The 21507-nt window shown below is 40.6% G+C and overlaps 1 long non-coding RNA gene across 1 annotated transcript in view; it reads right to left on the bottom strand.

Annotated features, from left to right (window-relative positions):
* LOC130366915 (uncharacterized) overlaps positions 1-20053 on the bottom strand; it is an 88708-nt gene extending 68655 nt beyond the window's left edge. The window contains exon 1 of the long non-coding RNA XR_008891997.1: positions 19990-20053. This is a non-coding gene — a long non-coding RNA (uncharacterized LOC130366915). The remainder of the gene's footprint in view (positions 1-19989) is intronic.
* Between the last annotated feature and the right edge of the window lie 1454 nt (positions 20054-21507).

Here is a 21507-nt window from a genome sequence, read left to right as displayed (position 1 = left end):
CGATCGCTGTGTAACTCCTTGGTACTGATAGCTTCGAGTACATATCTGGAAGTAATGGAGGTCAAATATATTCCACTTAATACTCATTTCATGCTCTAAGAAACTTTATAATTCTATTAGCGCAGAATTTATATGTTTTCACATTGCCTAAGCAGGAAAAGCTTAATAATGACTATTTATTGTCAACTTCACACAAATACTGGCAAGCTATCAAAATGTACTTGGCAAAATACTTATTTTATGCTGAGCATTCCCCATTTAGTAGATTAAATATGTTTAGTAGAATAAAGGCCAAATATAGAATCTATATAGGGACTTTAAAATAAATAAGCTATATGTTCATCTGACACGGCACTAAAATAGACCACTTTAAGGCTAAGTTTCCACACAAGTTTTTTTGGGGGCGTTTTTTTTTTTTTTTGTAGTTTTTGAGCCAAAGCCAGAAGTGTATTCAAAAGGAATGGGGAATATAAAGGAAGGACTTATACTTGTCTATCCTACTGGATCCACTTCTGACTTTGGCTCCTAGCATGCAGTGGCAGTTTTCCAAATAACGCCAGAAAAAACCTGTGTGGAAAGCTAGCCTAATTAATAGCAATACAAGAATTCGAGAGCCTCAAAGCAGATATCCAGTGATTAGGATAAAACAAAGGGTTCGGAGTATGTTTGTGTTTGTAGAGATGTTAGTGTATGTTATGAATTACATATTAGGCATGGTATACTTGTTAAGAGTTTAAATTGCTTCGGACCCTTCTCCACAATATTATCGTGGAACTACATCTCTAACTGGTGTGGGGCTGTATCAGAATGAGAGGTTTGCTGGTCACTCTCTTCCTGAAAGGTCAGAGTTTGTAGGATCATGACAATGGAAGGGCACTGTTCGATAGCTACATGAAAAGAGTAGTGACGGACACCCCATGAGATATCAAGTTTGACTCATCTGAAGGAAAACAGCTGTTCTTTAGAGAGAACAAAAGCATAACAATTACACAAAGATACTGCTTCTTAACGATACCACAATCATATATAGTAGACAATGGTAGCTAGAAGCCTAATAGTGCTACCCATCCAATTTTCAAAAGGTGTCCTTGCTCTCTAAGAACTCCATGGAAAACATTAGCTCAACTTCCTCAAAAGCATTGGCCAAAATATTTAAAGGGGTACTCCACTGGAAAACATTTTTTTTAAAACAACTGGTACCAGAAAGGTAAACAGATTTGTAAATTACTTCTATATAAAAATCTTAATTCTTTCAGAAATTATCAGCTGCTGTATGTTCCACAGGAAGTTCTTTTCTTTTTGAATTTCCTTTCTGCCTGACCACTCTCTGCTGACACCTCTGTCAATTTTAGGAACTGTCCAGAGAAGGAGCAAATCTTCATAGCAAACCTCTCTTGCTCTGGACAGTTCCTGACATGGACAGAGGTGTCAGCAGAGAGCACTTGTGGTCAGACAGAAAATAAATTCAAAAAGAATAGAACTTCCTGTGTAGTATACAGCAGCTGATAAGTGCTGAAAGGATTAAGATTTTTTAATAGATGTAGTTTACAAATCTGTTTAACCAGTTGAACCAGTTGATTTAAAAGAAAATGTTTTCCAGTAGAGTACCCCTTTAAGCATGTTAGATCAAGTCTCAATACTAAAGATTTCTAAGGAACCCTTTGCCCCCAAACCCCTACCAATCTTTTAGGATGGTAATAGATTGACTATGATTTCCTTGTATATTCTGACCAATGAAAATACTTCTATAAACTGTGATAGAGTTGGTGCAGCCCCTCTAAATATGCATGCTAGCTGGCCACCATCACAGATTTTCAGGAGGCATCTGATAGATGTACAAGGAAGTGATGTATACTGTCTTGGCTTCATCTCTGCATTGTGATTGAAATGAATGATACTGCAGATGCCTTGTGACTAGAGATTATTGAGTCAATTTGGCACAAATTGGATTTATTTAGAATTTTACAAAAAAATTAGATTTGACTTCTATTCACTACATTCACTGGGCCAGCGGTCTACATCCAGCTGCTTCATGTGCAATGCCTGACAGGAGCCCCTGCTCTTGTATAAACGTTTAATGAGGCACTTCTCAATAGGGGCACTTCCTAAACTGAATCAGGATTTAAATTGATAATGAATCTGACAGTAGATTCTCTGATTCAGACTTAAAACGAATTTTAGGAGATTTGCTCAATGTGAAAAGTCACATTTACCATGATGGCTTTTAAAATATTAATTCTTAGGTTCTCTATGGTATTAAACTTATAAACTTTTGAATATACCAACTCTATCCCTTACTAGCCCATTCCTGTAATGCAGTGGCCATAGAATTATTTTTTTCATTGAACTTGACAAATATGTTAGATTTTTTGTGTTTCAACAATCTCCATGTTTAAATGAAAAGTTGTTTTTAATTAAATTAATGTATCCACTGAATTATTTACACTTTGTGTGAGAAACTAATTTCAAGCCATAAGAATTAAATGTTTTAAACATGATGAATAGTGTTGCTCGCGAATATTCGCAATGCGAATTTTATTCTCGAATATCGCATATTCACGAATTTACGAATATTCGCGAATATAGCACTATATATTCGTAATTAAGAATATTCCTTTTTTTTCACAGTACACATCACAGTGATCACCCCTCTCTGCTTTCCAGGTTGTGAGGTGTAAAGAAGGCTCTAATAATACTCTTTGAGACTGGTGTGCAAATTTTCACATATGCAAATTTTCATTTATGCTAATTTTTTATAAGCTAATTTTCGCATATTTGTCCATATATTCATGAAATATCGCAAATTCGAAGTTGGCCTATGCCGCTCAACATTAATGAAAAAAGAAACACATTACAAATCACTGAGCAGTACTGGATATAAGTACAGTATGGAGTTACTTGGACACTTTAGGGGAATGTTTACAGCCATTGTATGACGTTATAAAATCATTTGCGAACGTTATTGCCGCATTACATTACACTTCTATTTGTGCACTGTATTATTTGGACATTATACAATAATGTACTCTGCATGATATGAGCTCTATTTTTATATGAGTACTGTTTGACCATAGCATATAAATTTTATTTAGACTAGTAGTAGAGTTTAATTATTTAGTCTTTGCATGGCAGTTTTATGTTGTCACTGTATGGTGCTTCTTTTTAAAAACATATTTTCACTGTATGTCATTGTATTTTGCCACAATATGTCATTGTTTTAATATATTATGACAGTATGACAGTTTGGCTACTATATGATGGTATTGTTTTTTATTGTAATGAGGCCTCGATATACTAATATTATTTAGGCACTGTATAACAATATTGTATGAGCACATTAGGGTTTAGTTAGTAGAGTTACCGAAAAAATCTACATTAAAGGGGTACTCCGGTGGAAAACTTTTTTTTTTTTTTAAATCAACTGGTGCCAGAAAGTTAAACAGATTTGTAAATTACTTCTATTAAAAATCTTAATCCTTCCAGTACTTATTAGCTGTTGACTAATACTACAGAGGAAATTATTTTCTTTTTGGAACACAGTGCTCTCTGCTGACATCATGACCACAGTGCTCTCTGCTGACATCTCTGCCAATTTTAAGAGCTGTCAAGAGTAGAAGAAAATGCCCATAGAAAACATATGCTTCTCTGGACAGTTCCTAAAATGGACAGAGATGTCAGCAGAAAGCATTGTGGTCATGATGTCAGCAGAGAGCTCTGTGTTCCAAAAAGAAAATAATTTCCTCTGTAGTATTTAGCAGCTAATAAGTACTGGAAGGATTAATATTTTTTAATAGAAGTCATTTACTAATCTGTTTAACTTTCTGGCACCAGCTGATAAAAAAAAAAAGAAAAAGTTTTCCACCGGAGTACCCCTTTAATTAAGAGAAATATCAGAGAAGTATCCACTCACTGAAGAATCAGGTTCCATGTTGCAGATAAGAGTCTATGGAGAGGGGAGGTGGTAGATGGATAGGAGGGATTTGTAACTGGAGACAGCAAAAGCTGACAGAGAGACAATATGAGCTTAAAATGTCCAATAGATCCCACTCAAATGCTTGATTACACTGCTCATTAATGCTCGGTAATGTCCCCCATGCTGCTGAAGCTTCCCATGCGTAAGAGAGGGCAGTACACATGACTAATTAGACTCCGCCTGTCTGGATTTACAAAGTCCACAAGTATTGCATCCAGCACACATCCACATCTTTAATATCCTATAAACTTTATTTATAATCCATTGAATCCAACTTCATGGAGATGTATAAACATATCAAAATATAACTAACCCAGAGCAAATAACCCTACACCTTTCAAACCTGATGCATTATTGTTTTTAATCAGGGATGGAATCCCTACAGAAAGAAAGGGACTATATATACTTATTTTTTCCCTGGGTTCAGTGAGCATCTTTCTGTTTGTTCAGTAATGCTCTCTAACAAACCCTAAGGCCTTCACTGAACAGATTTAAGATCAAATTGCAGATAGGTTCCTATTTACTAATTATGTGATTTGCAAATGGGACTTGTGAAGACAATTGACCACGCCAGATCTTTGTTAGGGTATTCACAGAAAAGGGGTGAATACATATGTACACAACACTTTTAAGATTGTTATTTGTAAATAATTTTGAAATCCATTAAATATCCCCTCCCCCTTTCCAAATCATGGACTATTGTGATTTAGTCTAATACATAATCGCATTAAAATAAATTTGAATCTTTGATTATACCATGTAGAAAAGTCCAAGGGGGTGATATACAGTACATATGCAAAGCACTGTAAGAATATAGCAATTACACAGGTTTTTAAATAATGAGATAGAAGTACACAATATAAAATAGGAACATTTATCAACTGTGAGTCCACGTATTATATATATATATATATATATATATATATATATATATATATATATATCTATCATAATGTGTGACAAATGCCAGAAGCAGTAAGTAGGATATACTACAAGAAAATTATGGAAAAGGATTAATGAGCATCCCATACATATGCGTAAATGTTCAATCTGAGAATTTATCCGGAGTAGCTAAATACTTTCTAAAAATGTATTCAGGTGATATCAAACATATGTTACAAGGAAATTGTCATTATAGGGAATACAACTGTTGTATAATAAGGATTTTGAGTTTTTTCCCCTTTGTTTACATTTATAGATGTGTGTTTTTCATAATTACATGAACTTTTTTTGTTAATGTACTTTTATAGGAAAAATGACTGCTGTATAATAATGTTTTTTTTTTTTTTGGACCTGTCCATTCCTATAGGTGCATTTTTTTTCCAGCTATCACTGAAATATCAACCTAAAATAAAACTTTTATTTCCAATTTTTAAAAACACACACCAAGGACCATGAAAACATGTACTTACACAAAATAATCACTTGGTCAAGATAAATAAAATTTTTAAATTATTTTCACCCAGTGGTATTTTTGGTATGAGCACATGTCACTCACCAAGGGTGGCTATCATGGTCCTGGGTGTATGTTTTTAATTATTGGGAACAAAAGTTATATTTTAAGCTGTTTCTTGTTTCAGAGAAAGCTTTTAATATACAACCTTGTGTATTGATCTCTGTCATAGATTTTTTTTTTTACCGCCACATGCATTTTTAAAGCATATGTGCCATTATAGGTAATAAGAATACATTTTGGGGTATTTTATCCAACATCAATCTGTAATAATGGGGTATGAGTATATCCATGAATATTGCCATAAGTCTAAGGTTAGTTGTAAATGATATTTAGTCCATCAAAAAAGAAAGTACAGCTAGCATTGCAAATCCTTGCTTAGTGATTAGCAAAGCTATGTCCACGAGACACTAGCCCTGATTTGCTATTGTAAACCAGACCTGTTTTGTCAGGTTGTGCGCCAGAATTTGGCAGTCAAAAATTGTGTCTGCGCCAGAATTTGGGCCAAAAACCCGACCATCTCTTTATCCCATATTTATTAAGGTTTCCACAGGAAATGTGGTGGATTTGAGCTCTGAAAAACCCCACAGCTCAGAACAGTTGTAAAAAAAAAGCAAAATGTAGGGAAAAGTGCAAAACGTTGGGAAACATTAGTAAATACCATGAAAAATTCCTGTTGGGAAAAAAAAACACCAAGAAAACTCCACTCTTCGTAAATCAGGGCCACTATACCTTTCAATAACCGAGGTTTTGAAGGTACGGCTGGGGGGAGTGAAAACCAGGCGCTCCCGTATCCCAGCCGACTCTGACCTGACCCGTATCTCATTCATTTCAATGAGCAAATTTTTCTCCCATATCCGGTTTTCTGACCGGACCTAAAACCGTGGAATGCCGTGGTCGGACCTAAAACCGTGGAATGCGGCGGTCTGACTCCGGCCGGCTCATTGAAATGAATGAGATATGGGCCGGGTGCCGTATCTTCAAAATGTTGTGTGAATGCACCCTAAAAGTTGTAATGTCCATTTATTTGTCTTTTGATATTTCTGTTTTGGGGCCTGTTCAAACATGCAGTTTGTCTGAGCAATTTCTGTGTTAACTTCACTCTGGTAATGTGAGAGTTAATGCTTCCAGCCCCTCAGCACTGGGAGGGTATATAAGGCCTCTTCAGGTGCTGCTCTGGACTGGCAATTACACATGTTACTCTGACCATGTTTCTTTATGCACGTCTGTTTGTCTAAGTTTGACCATGGTTACCTGTCCTGTCTATGTTTTTGATATCTGGATTTTAGCATTCTTTGTTTAGTACCTTGTCAGTTTTTAGTATTCTTGCCTTGCATATATTTAGTGTGCCCTGTTTTTACCCTTTCAGATTGTATTCTGTTGTGCCTGAATTTTGTGAATCTTAGTCCATGTTTACATTATGACTTGGTATCAATTCTGTTTGACCTTGTGTGATCCTGGATCTCCTAGGATAGAAAATGACCAAAAGAATCCCTCTCTAGGCGCTGCTTCTCCCAATGGATTCACATAAACAAGATAGGGCCATGGACTATTGATAGGATTCAGATTCAGATTGGGCAGACTAGATGGGCCAAATGGTTCTTATCTGCCGACACATTCTATGTTTCTATAGTCATGAAAAAGTATTCTTTATTGACCAATGACGCGTTTCAAGTTTAACCCTTCCTCAGATTGGCATAATCATATGTATAAACATGTAAGGTATATATACACTAAAAGACCCCCAAACATTTGGCAGGTGAGATTAGAAAAGAGGAGGAGTTAGATGCTCAGGTGTAGTCACATGATAGAGACCACGTACAGGTATAAAACCTGTTAGAATGCAGGACGAAAAAAATAGGGTCTTTGTAAATTGTGGCATTCAAGTTAGAAAGGGGTTAACGTCTAGGTATGAATTAAACAGTTTTGATGAAAAAGCAAAAAATAAAAAAATTAGACCTTGTAATCAATCTTGAAAGTGAGGCTTGCACCGCACATAGGTGGCTGTGTGACGGACATCAAGATGCTTCATGCAACTGTAAAAGAGGCTTGCGGGACACTTAGAAGATGAGGTAGTTGTTCTCCAGGACATAGGTTTGCGGGACTTGGCTTTCCCAAGTACAGAATACACTGTGATAAAAAAAAATACATGAAATGAATAGCAGGTTCCAAGCATACATATAGTGCCTCAGGGAATTATATAGATAAGGAACATGGGAAAATATATTCTTTGCATATTGGATATTAATAAGTATCGGATCGGGACGACATTGTGGAAAGTGGAAAAACCAAAACATGCAGGATGCAGGGAGTGAATGAGAATTATAACGATATGTAGCTCATACCAAGCCGAGATTTTTAGTCTCCGTGGTTGATAAAAGCCAAAATTTTTAGTCTCTGTGGTGAATGAAAGGGGTAAATATTTATTACTTACGATCTGCATATGCATCAATGTTGGTAATTGGTTTGCTAAAATAGACTGAAAAAAGACCGTTTAATATAATGTTCATTGATAAAAACTTAGAGGCACGATAGATTTACATAGTGGCAAGCTACACATGAATATACTCAATATAATTATGGGTATCAGAAAGGAATAGTGATATAACAAGGAAAAAGAGGGATATTAGGAAAATTGGGAAGTGGACTGGTTGAATGCTAATACTGTATATTTTAGATTTTGTTTAAAATTTGATAATCTTAAATATATGTAAGAGTTGTAAAAATTATTATGTGATACAAATGGTAGAGATAAAATATATATAAGAAATTGTAATGAATGGTGTTAAAAAATAAAACACACACACATATATATACATATATATTTAAATCATTTTATATTACTGATTATGTGGAACATTCTATATATTCATTTAGGCCTAAGGGGGTTAGGCATCGTAATTTAAAAATCCAGTAGTTTTCTCTTTGTTTGAGTTTTTCGAATATGTTAGATCCTTCTGGGATCAGTTCAATAGGGGTAACAGAGAATTCATTGAAGCAGCTTTTGTGGTGTATCATTGCATGGCAAGAGATGCTATGTAGAAGAAAATTGATGGTCACATTGCCTCTATGTTTGTTAATGCGACTTCATAAGCATTGGGATGTGCGGCCAATGTATTGGAGACCGCATGGACATTATATTAAATAAATAACAAAGGATGACCCACAGTTTATAAATGTATCAATTTAAAATTATTGTTTTGTAACATTGGAGTGGAATGTGTTCATTCTGTGTGTAATGTTTATACAACATTTGCATTTTGGTTCACCACATTTGTAAGCGCCTTTTAGAACCTCTTTGGAGAAAAGTGTAAGAGGGTTGGCTGTATTTTGTTTAGTTTTTTTGGGAATTTTTGAAGTGACTAGGAGCCAAAATATTTTTTAGGGAACGGGCTCTTTTAAAGGTAAAGGACGTAAATAAATGTCTTGTAAAAGAATGTGCCAGTGCTTTTCCAATATTTGTTAAATTTTCGGATGATCGCTGGAATAAGTAGTAATAAAATTGCATTGTCAGTCCATTTCCATTCCATGATTTTTTTCTAGGAGCAAGACATTCATCTTGTGTTAAAAGCCTTGCCTGATTTTTGGATGCTTCATTTAGTGCCTTGGGATATTTTTTAGCTCTAACTCTTTCAGCTATTATTGTGCTCTGATTATTATAATTGTCAAGGGTGGTACAATTACGCCGAATCTTTTTAAATTGGCCATATGGCACATTAATTAACCATGTTTTGTAGTGGTTGCTATTAAAGTGCAAATAGCTATTACAGTCCACTTTCTTGAAGAAGGATTTTGTGGTGGCATCCGAGGTATACGAAATCACCACATCCAGGAATTCCCCATTGTTTGTAAAAGTGGATTGGGTGAGTATATTCATGTGTGGTTTTCCACTATGTAAATCTATTGTGCCTCTCAGTTTTTATCAATGAGCATTCTTTAAACGGTCTTTTTTCAGTCTATTTTAGCAAACCAATTACCAACATTGATGCATATGCAGATCATAAGGAATTAATATTTACCCCTTTTATTCACCACGGAGACTAAAAATTTTGGCTTTTATCCACCACGGAGACTAAAAATCTCGGCTTGGTATGAGCTACATTTCGTTATAATTCTCATTCACTCTTTGCATCCCGCATGTTTTGTTTTTTCCAGTATCCACAATATCGTCCCAATCCGATACTTATTAATATCCAATATGCAAAGAATAGATTGTCCCGTGTTTCTTATCTATATCATTCCCTGAGGCACTATATGTATGCTTGGAACCTGCTATTCATTTCATGTATTTTTATCACAGTGTACTCTGTACCTGGGAAAGCCGTGTCTTGCAAACCTACGTTCTGGAGAACAACTACCTCGTCCTCTACGTGTCCCTCAAGCCTCGTTTACAGTTGCGTGAAGCATCTTGATGTCCATCACACAACCACCTATGTGGGGTGCAAGCCTCACTTTCAACATCGATTACAAGGACTAATTTTACAATTTTTGCTTTTTCATCAAAACTGTTTAATTCATGCCTAGAAGTTAACCCCTTTCTAACTTGAATGCCTCATTTTACAAAGACCCAATTTTTTTCGCCCTGCATTCTAACAGGTTTTATACCTGTACGTGGTCTCTATCATGTGACTACACCTCAGCATTTAACTCCTCCCCTTTTCTAATCTCACCTGCCAAATGTTTGGTGGTCTTTTAGTATATATACCTTAAATGTTTGTACGTATGATTATGCGAATCTGAGGAAGGGTTAAACCCAAAACCCATCATTGGTCAGTAAAGAATACTTTTTCCTGACTATCCTGTCTATGTGAATCCATTGGGAGAAGCAGCCCCTAGAGAGGGATCCTTTTGGTCATTTTCTTGCATTCACTAGTGGATGGACTTACGTCTATCTAAACAAACCTACGGCCTCGCAGCACTCCCAGGAATCCATCGCACCCAATATTTTTGGGCGATATGCGCAAATCCAGTGCGCTCAAGGTGAGAACATTACCAGCCTTCTAATTCATTGGTTTATTAGGATAACGCACCAGGCGCCTTTGGTGGTTTTCTCTTTTTTGTCTTCAATCTCCTAGGATAAAATCATTTTCTGAGCTTTGTGCTAATCCATCTATCTAGGAGTATGTTTGAGTCTAAGCCCGTGTTTCATGTATTTTTATTTGTTTTCTCCTTGGCTGCTATCCATTCCACATTGTTGAGTGTGCAGCTAGCAAGGAGTCCATCTGGAGTTATTATTGCTGTCCACTCCTTTTATGGAGTCATGTGTCCAGTGTGTTCTGTGACCTGAGTCCAGTGTGAACAGTGCACTTGATTTCCTGACCCATTTAGTGTTCTGACATTCAGCTAACCTGTTCATCCCCTGCATCGCCTGGTTTTGTCTGCTGTATACTTATCCTCATATCTAGTCTTGTTCATATTATCATATCTGCCATTTGTCTTGATCCTGGTTCTTGAACTGTTTGTTACTATGCTATATCTTGCCTGATATGTCTGTCTGTAGCTTTGTAGTATTCCCGTTATGTTCCTGACATGTTTCCCGACATGTACAGTTTGTTCTGTTTTGTTTGACTCTTACGCCCATGCACTTTAGCGCAGCATAAGGTCTATCCTCGTGGTTGTCGACCTGTCGTTTTGGGCAGATGAGAAATAGAAAGGGTCAGGGGTTTTAGGGACAGTTAGGGCTCACAAACTCCCTGGCCCCCCTTCATGACAACAGTCCTCAAAGTTGTATGAAATAAAGAATATATTAAATAATATGGTAGAGTACAATTATTGAAACATTTATTTGTTCAAAATATGATATATCCTAATAAACCTGAAATATGCACTGTATTTAATATTACATACAGTGCACGTTTGCAGGTATATTAGTATACCGGACGCATGTATGCACCAAAAAGAACACTGCCTTGGCTATTATTACTCCTAATACTCCAACAAATCATACTACTATATTTGTTTGTGATGAGGAGAATTCTTTCTTTTAAAGGTTTATAGTGTTCATAAATCTTTGGAAATTTAGGGGTGTACCTATAAGGATTTGGATTTGCTAGGGCCCTGCAATCCATCTCTATTTTTATATCTCTTTTATTCACAAATAAATATGAACAAATAAATGCTTTAATAATTGTACCATATTACTGTATTATTCCTTATATTTTTTTATTCCATAAAACTTTGAGGACTGTTACTTGATTATATTTATTTATCCTGAAAAGATACCTGAAACTATAGGTACATGCTAAACTCTATTTGTAAAAGGCCCCCAACATTCTATAACCAGGAAATATTGCATATTGGGGCAGATGTATTTATATTGTCTTAGATTTAGACAGCTGAGAACTAGATAAGAAGTGCTGTTACCACAGTAGCTTATGCTGGATGTAAAATGTATCATATGTTTAGAACCTTTGTCTACCTTTATCTTACTTTGGACCTATTTTTGGGCAAAAATTTTAGCACAATATGGTAAATTTTTAACCCATTTTTTATTGGGAAATCTACCCCATTATATTTGTCGCAGCAACCATAAAATGGAAAAAAAGCCTGTAATTGAAAGAGGTGTTGCTGCTAAAGATCTTATCAATAAAATTGATAAAGATCCCCACAGGATATTTTTCTGAACTAATTACATGAATAGTTCAATTTCTTTGTGGCCCATAATCATTATCATTTATTCATTCAGGATCTCTAGTTAAAGAAAAAAATCTAATTTTGGCAAGGTAGGGCCAGCTTATTTTTTACATATCCCAAGTTAAAAGCAAAGAAGAGTGCAATTCATTTTTACATGGGTGATATTATAGTATGGCTTGATAATATATATTGTACATGTGATAATGACACAGTCCATGATTGGGCTATAAGTGTAACAACCCAATCCTCCTTACCGCACTGTGTAACTGCAGTGGGCGGCACCTTCCACTAATAATAAAAAAAAAATAACTTTTTATTTTTACCTTCCCCATCCCTCCTCAGATAGACTTACTATCAAAGCCAGCATTTTTCCAGGTATGTAGATGAGCACATACCAGCCAAATGACAGAGACTGAAAGGGGGGAGAGGGGCAAAGCTCTGCCCTCTCCTCTACACTGAGAAGCGATCGGTGGAGAGGCTTATAAATCAGTTCACCCACCACAACTTACACCTACATTAGGGTACAGGGTGTGCTGGTTTGTATAGAGCAAGGGCTCTAGATCACAGCACCTGTCTGGTTCTTCAAGATTTGCTTAAACACACTTAAAGTCAAAGAGCTGTAAGATGCTTCATGGTGGGATTCCTCCCCCTTCAATGTCCAACAATAAAATAATATGATGTGGTAGCCCTTGGGGGGGGGGGTGTATGGTGGTGGTGGTATGGTATCGGTATATGAGGGGTTAATATTAACCTTGTCACTTGTGACGCCAGGGTGAGGACTGGTATTACTGAGGTATAGCTTCGGCATATCGCAGAGACGACAGGCGTATGCAGGTAATGACTGAAGGTCCACACTGAAGTTAAACTTGAACTGAAGTAAATTTTACTCCTGAACTTGCAGTACATTCAGAATACAGTTACAGTCTCTGCAATACTGTTACGCCGAGCGCTCCGGGTCCCCGTTCCTCCCCGGAGCGCTCGCCTCATCTTCGTTGTTGCAGCGCCCCGGTCAGATCCACTGACCGGGTGCGCTGCGGTCCCGCCTTCAGCCGGGGTGCGATTCGCGATGCGGGTAGCGCCCGCTCGCGATGCGCACCCCGGTCCCCGTACCTGACTCGCTCTCCCTCGGTCCTGTCCCGGCGCGCGCGGCCCCGCTCCCTAGGGCGCGCGCGCGCCGGGTCTCTGCGATTTAAAGGGCCAGTGCACCAATGATGGTGCCTGGCCCAATCTTCCCAATTAGCTTAATTGGCTCCCTCCTGTGCACTTCCCTATATCTAGTCACTTCCCCTGCACTCCCTGGCCGGATCATGTTGCCTTAGTGCCTAGTGAAAGCGTTCCCTAGTCTGTTCCTAGTCCGTGTTCCTGACCTCCTGCCGTTGCCCCTGACTACGATCCTTGCCGCCTGCCCCCGACCTTCTGCTACGTCCGACCTTGCTTCTGCCTACTCCATTGTACCGCGCCTATCTTCAGCATCTTCAGCAGCCAGAGAGGTAAGCCGTTGCTAGTGGATACGACCTGGTCACTACCGCCGCAGCAAGACCATCCCGCTTTGCGGCGGGCTCTGGTGAAAACCTGTAGTGGCTTAGAACCGGTCCACTAGCGCGGTCCTCGCCATCCCTCTCTGGCACAGGGGATCCACTACCTGCCAGCCGGCATCGTGACAGTAGATCCGGCCATGGATCCCGCTGAAGTTCCTCTGTCAGTGGTCGCTGACCTCACCACGGTGGCCGCCCAGCAAGCCCGACTGATCGCCCTTCTAACCCGTCAGCTGTCGGAAATGTCCACCATTTCGCACCAACTTCAGTCGCAACTTCTCCAGCAATCTTCTCCTCCGCCAGCTCCTGCACCTCCTCCGCAGCGAGTGGCCACTCCTAGCCTCTGCCTGTCCTTGCCGGACAAATTTAATGGGGACTCTAAGTATTGCCGTGGCTTTCTTTCGCAATGTTCCCAGCACTTGGAGATGATGTCGGACCAGTTTCCTACTGAAAGGTCTAAGGTGGCTTTCGTAGTCAGCCTTCTGTCTGGAAAAGCCCTGTCATGGGCCGCACCGCTCTGGGACCGCAATGACCCCGTCACTGCCTCTGTACACTCCTTCTTCTCGGAAATTCGAAGTGTCTTTGAGGAACCTGCCCGAGCTTCTTCAGCCGAGATTGCCCTGCTGAACCTGGCCCAGGGTGTTTCTTCCGTTGGCGAGTACGCCATTCAGTTCCGTACTCTTGCTTACGAGTTGTCTTGGAATAGTGAGGTTCTCTGCGCGACCTTTAAAAAAGGCCTATCCAGCAACATTAAAGATGTTCTGGCCGCACGAGAGACTCCTGCTGACCTACATGAACTCATTCACCTTGCCACTCGCATTGACATGCGTTCTTCCGGATGGCGTCTGGAGCTCCGTCTGGATATGGACTTTGTTCGCACGAAGCGTTTTTTCTCTCCGGCTCCTCTCCCCTCTGGTCCTCTGCAATCTGTTCCTGTGCTTCCCGCCGCGGAGGCTATGCAAGTTGACCGGTCTTGCTTGACACCTCAAGAGAGGACACTACGCCGCATGGAGAATCTTTGCCTGTACTATGCCGGTACCGAACTCTTCCTGAAGGATTGTCCTATCCGTCCTCCCCGCCTGGAAAGACGTACGCTGACTCCGCACAAAGGTGACACAGTTCTTGATGTCAACTCTGCTTCTCCACGCCTTACTGTGCCTGTGCGGATATCTGCCTCTACCTTCTCCTTCTCTACTATGCTCTTCTTGGATTCCGGATCTGCAGGAAAATTTTTTTTGGCCTCTCTCATCAACAGGTTCTACGTTCCTGTGACCAGTCTCGCCAGACCCCTCTACATCTATTGTTTTTACAATAAAAGATTGGACTGTCTCGTACGTTTCCACACAGAACCCCTCCTAATTTGCTTCGGACCTCATCACGAAAAAATTGAGTTTTTCTTTCTCAGGTTCTTTGGCCCCAAGAAGAGGGGGAGACCCAAGGGGGGGGGTACTGTTACGCCGAGCGCTCCGGGTCCCCGTTCCTCCCCGGAGCGCTCGCCTCATCTTCGTTGTTGCAGCGCCCCGGTCAGATCCACTGACCGGGTGCGCTGCGGTCCCGCCTTCAGCCGGGGTGCGATTCGCGATGCGGGTAGCGCCCGCTCGCGATGCGCACCCCGGTCCCCGTACCTGACTCGCTCTCCCTCGGTCCTGTCCCGGCGCGCGCGGCCCCGCTCCCTAGGGCGCGCGCGCGCCGGGTCTCTGCGATTTAAAGGGCCAGTGCACCAATGATGGTGCCTGGCCCAATCTTCCCAATTAGCTTAATTGGCTCCCTCCTGTGCACTTCCCTATATCTAGTCACTTCCCCTGCACTCCCTGGCCGGATCATGTTGCCTTAGTGCCTAGTGAAAGCGTTCCCTAGTCTGTTCCTAGTCCGTGTTCCTGACCTCCTGCCGTTGCCCCTGACTACGATCCTTGCCGCCTGCCCCCGACCTTCTGCTACGTCCGACCTTGCTTCTGCCTACTCCATTGTACCGCGCCTATCTTCAGCATCTTCAGCAGCCAGAGAGGTAAGCCGTTGCTAGTGGATACGACCTGGTCACTACCGCCGCAGCAAGACCATCCCGCTTTGCGGCGGGCTCTGGTGAAAACCTGTAGTGGCTTAGAACCGGTCCACTAGCGCGGTCCTCGCCATCCCTCTCTGGCACAGGGGATCCACTACCTGCCAGCCGGCATCGTGACAAATACACTTCTATAGACTTCAATGACTAACAGTTGCTTTGGACCTTACGTCTTTTGCAGGTTAATAGAATCAAGGTAATTGGTGCGTGGATCCATCCGGATTTAGGGGTAGATTAGGTCTGGTGGTCCCGCTGAGTGTTTGGGGATTGATACACTCAATATTTGCTAAGGATCGGCTGTTGCTGCGAGGCTTGGGCCTAACTCACGATTTTTAGCAGTGCAGGTTCTATAGAGAGATGTTGCCCGCTTGGCAACCCAGGAACAAAGAGAACTAAAATGGCTGCCGCATCCCTTATATGGACAGGGGGGCGGAGCCTAATTTGATAGGTCCAAGATCAGCTGTCACTCACCATCACACAGGCTTCTGGGTGATCATCTGACTTCCTGTATAGGTCCTATACACACAATAAAACCAAAATGAGGCTAGAAATACCAAAGTGAGGCCTGGAACGCATCCAGAGTGAGGCTTGGAACGCATCACATGACCCGAAGGCCCTGCGACGCCATGGAAACAAGTAATTAACCATTTATTTACATATACTATCCTATTTACATTAACCTATGGATAAATTAGAGATTTATACACTAGAATAGAGGCGACTAGGGGTAGACTGGCTAAGATGGACTCCAAGGGACTCTGGCTATGGGGACCCATAAATAAACAAGTGCCGTATAGAATGGGACACCACAATGATACACTTTGAAATTTTACCTTTAAATCCAACCTTATCTGATATTTTTTTCTTTCAAAACATAAAGATAAAACTCTGCTTTTTGTGCAAAGACATGTGGTCAAGTTCATAGCTGCAAATTTCATAGTCCCAATATTTGCCTGTTTGGGTTACCAAAAAGCAAAACATGTTTCCTTCTCAGTACTCTTTTCAGGACTATTTATGAGTGGAGCCATAAGATTTCTTGCATGTCAAGTGTCAATGTTTTCAGAGGCTCTGCCTTCTTCTTCAGACATGTTTTAAATGACTTCAGTGAATGCAGAGCTGGAGTTGTCCATATTTCTTCAGGACTAAGCTCAACATTTGGAAACTGTTCTTGTGGAAAATAACTGCAGCTAAAAAGTAGTCCTAAGTTTTGTTCACATGTAAAACACACATTAGGCATTTAGGCCAGAAACAGCTCCCAAAGTATTTGACAAGCATCTATCTTACTATGTAAAACAAAATTAGAGAAACAGAAACATAGATTCCCATCCACAATTTGTATTTTGATCTACTTGCTTCTTCAAAAACTACTTTAAAAAACGAACAGGTAGAGATACTATACTCTATACTTTAACATTGTGGTAAACTTTAACATTGTGGTAAACTTTGACCCTGTGAGTCAGAGTCAGCAGACACATTAAAGCCAATCAGCAGCAGTCCTTCCCTTTCAGACCCTCCTACCTCCTGCACGGACGCCATTTTACCTTCATTCGGCATGCTGCAGGCTTAGAAAGTGAAGGGACAGAGAAGCTGCTGCTGCTGTAATAGGGAAAGCGATAGCTAGGTTGCTGCTAGGTGGTGTATTCAGGGTCCACTTTACTCCTAAAGCACTAGTCTAACATCTGCTTTAAGGATAGCACCCAAAAAAGCCCTTTTTAGTGCTCAAATATCAGTCCGTGTGTCTTGCAACAGCTGGAGGCACCCTGGTTGGGAGGGAACCGCTGGTTAAAAGGGGTACTCCAGTGTAAAACTTAAGTTCCTTCAAGCAACTAACTACAGTATTAAAAGGGCTATAAGTTCAGTCTGTGTGTCTTGCAACAGCTGGAGGCACCCTGGTTGGGAGGGGACTGCTGGTTAAAAGAGGTACTCCAGTGTAAAACTTAAGTTCCTTCAAGCAACTAACTACAGTATTAAAAGGGCTATAAGTTCAGCCCGTGTGTCTTGCAACTGCTGAAGGCACCCTGGTTGGGGACCTCTGCTTAAAAGGGGAACTCTGCTGGCAACTTTTTTGCTCATTGTCACACTAGTGCAAATCACATTTGGTGTGACAGTTGTTCAAATAAAATAAAATACCTTTTTTGGCTGTGAAATAAAACCAGTGCTGCATAAAGGGGGGCTCTAACTATGTGCTGCCTAATATGGGGGAATCTATGTGCTGCCTAAAGGGGGATCTAAATATGTGCTGCCTAAAGGGAGCTCTATGTGCTGCCTAAAGGGAGGCTCTAACTATGTGCTGCCTAATATGGGGGAATCTATGTGCTGCCTAAAGGGGGGCTCTATGTGCTGCCTAACATGGGGGAATCTATGTGTTGCCTAAAGGGAGGGATCTAACTATGTGATACCTAAAGGGGGGATCTAACTATGTGCTGCCTAAAGGGGGCTCTATGTGCTGCCTAAAGGGAGGCTCTACCTATGTGCTACCTAAAGGGGGGCTCTAACTATGTGCTGCCTAATATGGGGGGATCTATGTGCTGCCTAAAGGGGGATCTAACTAAGTGATGCCTAAAGGGGGGCTCTATGTGCTGCCTAAAGGGGGCTAAAGCACGTTATTCCGAAGAATTTAGGAATAATAGGTGACTTATGCCCTTTATGGATTAAAACCAGACTCTGCATCAACTATGTAATTTTCCATGGGAGTTTTGCCATGGATCCCCCTCCAGCACGCCACAGTCCAGGTATTAGTCCCCTTGAAACAACTTTTAAATCACTATTGTGGCCAGAAAGAGTCCCTGTGGGTTTTAAAGGGGTACTCCGGTGAAAACCATTTTCTTTTAAATCAACTGGTGGCAGAAAGTTAAACATATTTGTAAATTACTTCTATAAAAAAATCTTACTCCTTCCAGTACTTATTAGCTGCTGAATGCTACAGAGGAAATTCCTTTCTTTTTGGAACACTGATGACATCATGAGCACAGTGCTCTCTGCATTTTAGCAACCATGCATAGCAGATGTATGCTAAGGGCAGCATGGTGGCTCAGTGGTTAGCACTGCTGCCTTGCAGTGCTGGGGACTTGGGTTCAAATCCCACTAAGGACAACAATAAATAAAGTATTATTATTATAATAACATCAGCAGAGAGAACTGTGCTTGTGATGTCATCAGAGAGCATTCCAAAAAGAAAAGAATTTCCTCCGTAGTATTCAGCAGCTAATAAGTACAGGAAGGATTACGTTTTTTTAATAGACGTAATTTACAAATATGTTTAACTTTCTGCCACCAGTTGATTTAAAAGAAAAAAGGTTTTCACCAGAGTACCCCTTTAAAATTCGCCTGCCCATTGAAGCCAATGGCGGTTCGCCCGGTTCACGAACATTTGCGGAAGTTCGCGCTCGTTGCTCGCGAGCCGAAAATGTTATGTTCGCGACATCACTACTAACAGGTTGTTAGTATACATTTTGATCAAAAAGTAGAAGCCCACTCGCCACGTCAAGGCCACCTAGTCACAGTGGGACCCCAACCTAATACTGGCATAGTGCCAGGCGGCGACCACTGCGTCTCTGACACCAAGCTCACAGGGGGAATGACCCAGTGGCCAAGCAGCCCCACTTCTACCCGACCAAGCCCCTGGCTGCGGGCCACACCACCCCACAGACAAAGCATCACAGCAACAATGGCTGCCACAGAGCACCACACCAGTGTGAACACCTACAGTGTGCTCCCTGCCAGAGGGCTGGGAGAATGCTAGGAGGAAACCCATATGCAGTCTCCTGCTGATTGAAAACACCTGGGCCGAATGGGTGGAGTGCTTGCTATCTATCTCCCTATGGCTCCTTTTCTCAAAGGAAAGTCTCCTTTCTGTACCTTTTTTCAGTTATGGAGGGTAATTTATTCAGCAACAGTATATGAGTATAGTTCAGTCACTAGGGGTGTTATCTAGTCATGAGTTATGAGTGGAGATAACACTTAAAATGCCGCTCTTACACAAAACACTCTTCTCTGTATTGCAGCCAGGGGTGTAGCTAACGAGGTAGCAGTCATAATTGGGCACTGGCACCTAACGAGGCCCCAAAGAACATCTGCCCCATAAGAGACCAGTTTGATATTTGGCACATTGTGCCTTGTTGCAAATTTTGCATTGGGCCCAGAAGTTAACAGCTACGCCTCTAATTGCAGCTGACACCTGAATATGCCAATTTATTCAGTGGCAAGTCTAGGTGCCAGGAATCTCAGCAGTAATGGCTAGCTTTTAGCTACTAGTACTCACTATTCCCTGTCAACAATAGCTGATACCTGGACTTGCAACTTCTTAAAACAGAATCACAATGAGGAGATTTATCAATACCTGTGCAGAGGAAAACTTGCCCAGTTGCCCATAGCAACCAATCAGATTTCTTCTTTCTTTTATAGGAAGACCTGTGAAAAATGAAAGAAGCAATCTGATTGGTTGCTATGGGCAACTGGGCAAGTTTTCCTCTGTACAGGTTTTGATAAATCTCCCCCTATATGCTTGCTACAATACATAGAAGTGCATGGTAGCCAAAGGCTGTTAGCTTGGTGTGCAGGAGCTGCCTTGGTCATGCCATTAATAACAATTTTGCAGATTATTGTCCAGTGTAAATGTATCTGTCACAGGGGCAAAAATGAGCCATAAATATGGCTCTGGCTATGAAGTAGGTTATAACATAAAATTGTTGATATACATATAGGCCCTCATTTACTAAGAGTATTGGGTTTTTACTAGTGTGAAATATTGTTTTAGATTGGCAGGATTCCCCTCTATTTACTATGGGGATTCGCTGATTTACAAGTCAGAACATTTTTCTAACCAGCTATTTCTAGGTGGACATTTCCAGCCATTTATTTACAGGTTTTTTTTTTCTGTAAATTTAATAGGAAATAGGTCAGGTTGTGAAACCACACCTCTTTTCAGTCCAACCATGCTCCCTTTGTGACAGACCATGCCATCTTTTCGGATTTTCACATTGTAATGTCGGGTTTGTTGAATTCCTGGCGCACAGTGACACTATGCAACAAAATAACTTGGAATAAATAACCTGACAAAAACTAGTTGGTTTTAGCTTAGTAAATGAAGACCATAGTGTCGGAAAGGAGTAAAAGATCAAAAAGCATTCAGGTGGCCAACACAAAACAACATGGATCAGAAACTAATCATTTTTCAGTTAAAGGGGTATTCCAGTGAAAAACATAATTTTTTCATGCTCCAGAAAGTTAAACCTGATTTGCTAATTACTTCTATTAAAAAATCTTAATCCTTGCAGTGCTTATCAGCTGCTTAAGTTGATTTGTTCTTTTCTGTCTGATAATAGTGCTCTCTGCTGACACATCTGTCTGTCTCAGGAACTGTCCCGAGTAGGAGCAAATCCCCATAGCAAACCTCTCATGCTCTAGACAGTTTCTGAGACAGACAGAGGTGTCAGCAAAGAGTTCTGTTGTCAGACAGAAAAGAACAATTCAACTTCAGTAGCTGATAAGTACTGTAAGGATTAAGATTTTTTTATATAAGTAATTTACAAATCTGTTTAATTTTCTGGAGCCAGTTAATATGAAAAAAAAAAGTTATTTTCTGGAATACCCCTTTAAATATACGTTACTTATACTACTATTATAATCTCACCTTATTTTGCTATATATATATATTGTGAGGAGGGGGGAAGGAAAGGGTGTATTTCCTTGGCTAACCCTGGATAATCTCACCTGCTTCTTAATTAATGAAGCAGGAGGGAAGGGAGGTGTGTATATAAAATGGAGAGTCAGTCTAATCTGGGCTCTTCCTAGGAAACAGCAAGTGGGCTGTAGGGGAGAGACAGAGCCTGCTGAGGAGTACACAGCCCGAGCTATG

Source organism: Hyla sarda, chromosome 4 (genome assembly GCF_029499605.1).
Source record: "Hyla sarda isolate aHylSar1 chromosome 4, aHylSar1.hap1, whole genome shotgun sequence".
In the NCBI taxonomy this organism is placed as follows: Eukaryota; Metazoa; Chordata; class Amphibia; order Anura; family Hylidae; genus Hyla; species Hyla sarda.
Note: the sequence above shows the minus strand (reverse complement) of the source record. Positions and strands in the feature narration are given on the sequence as shown.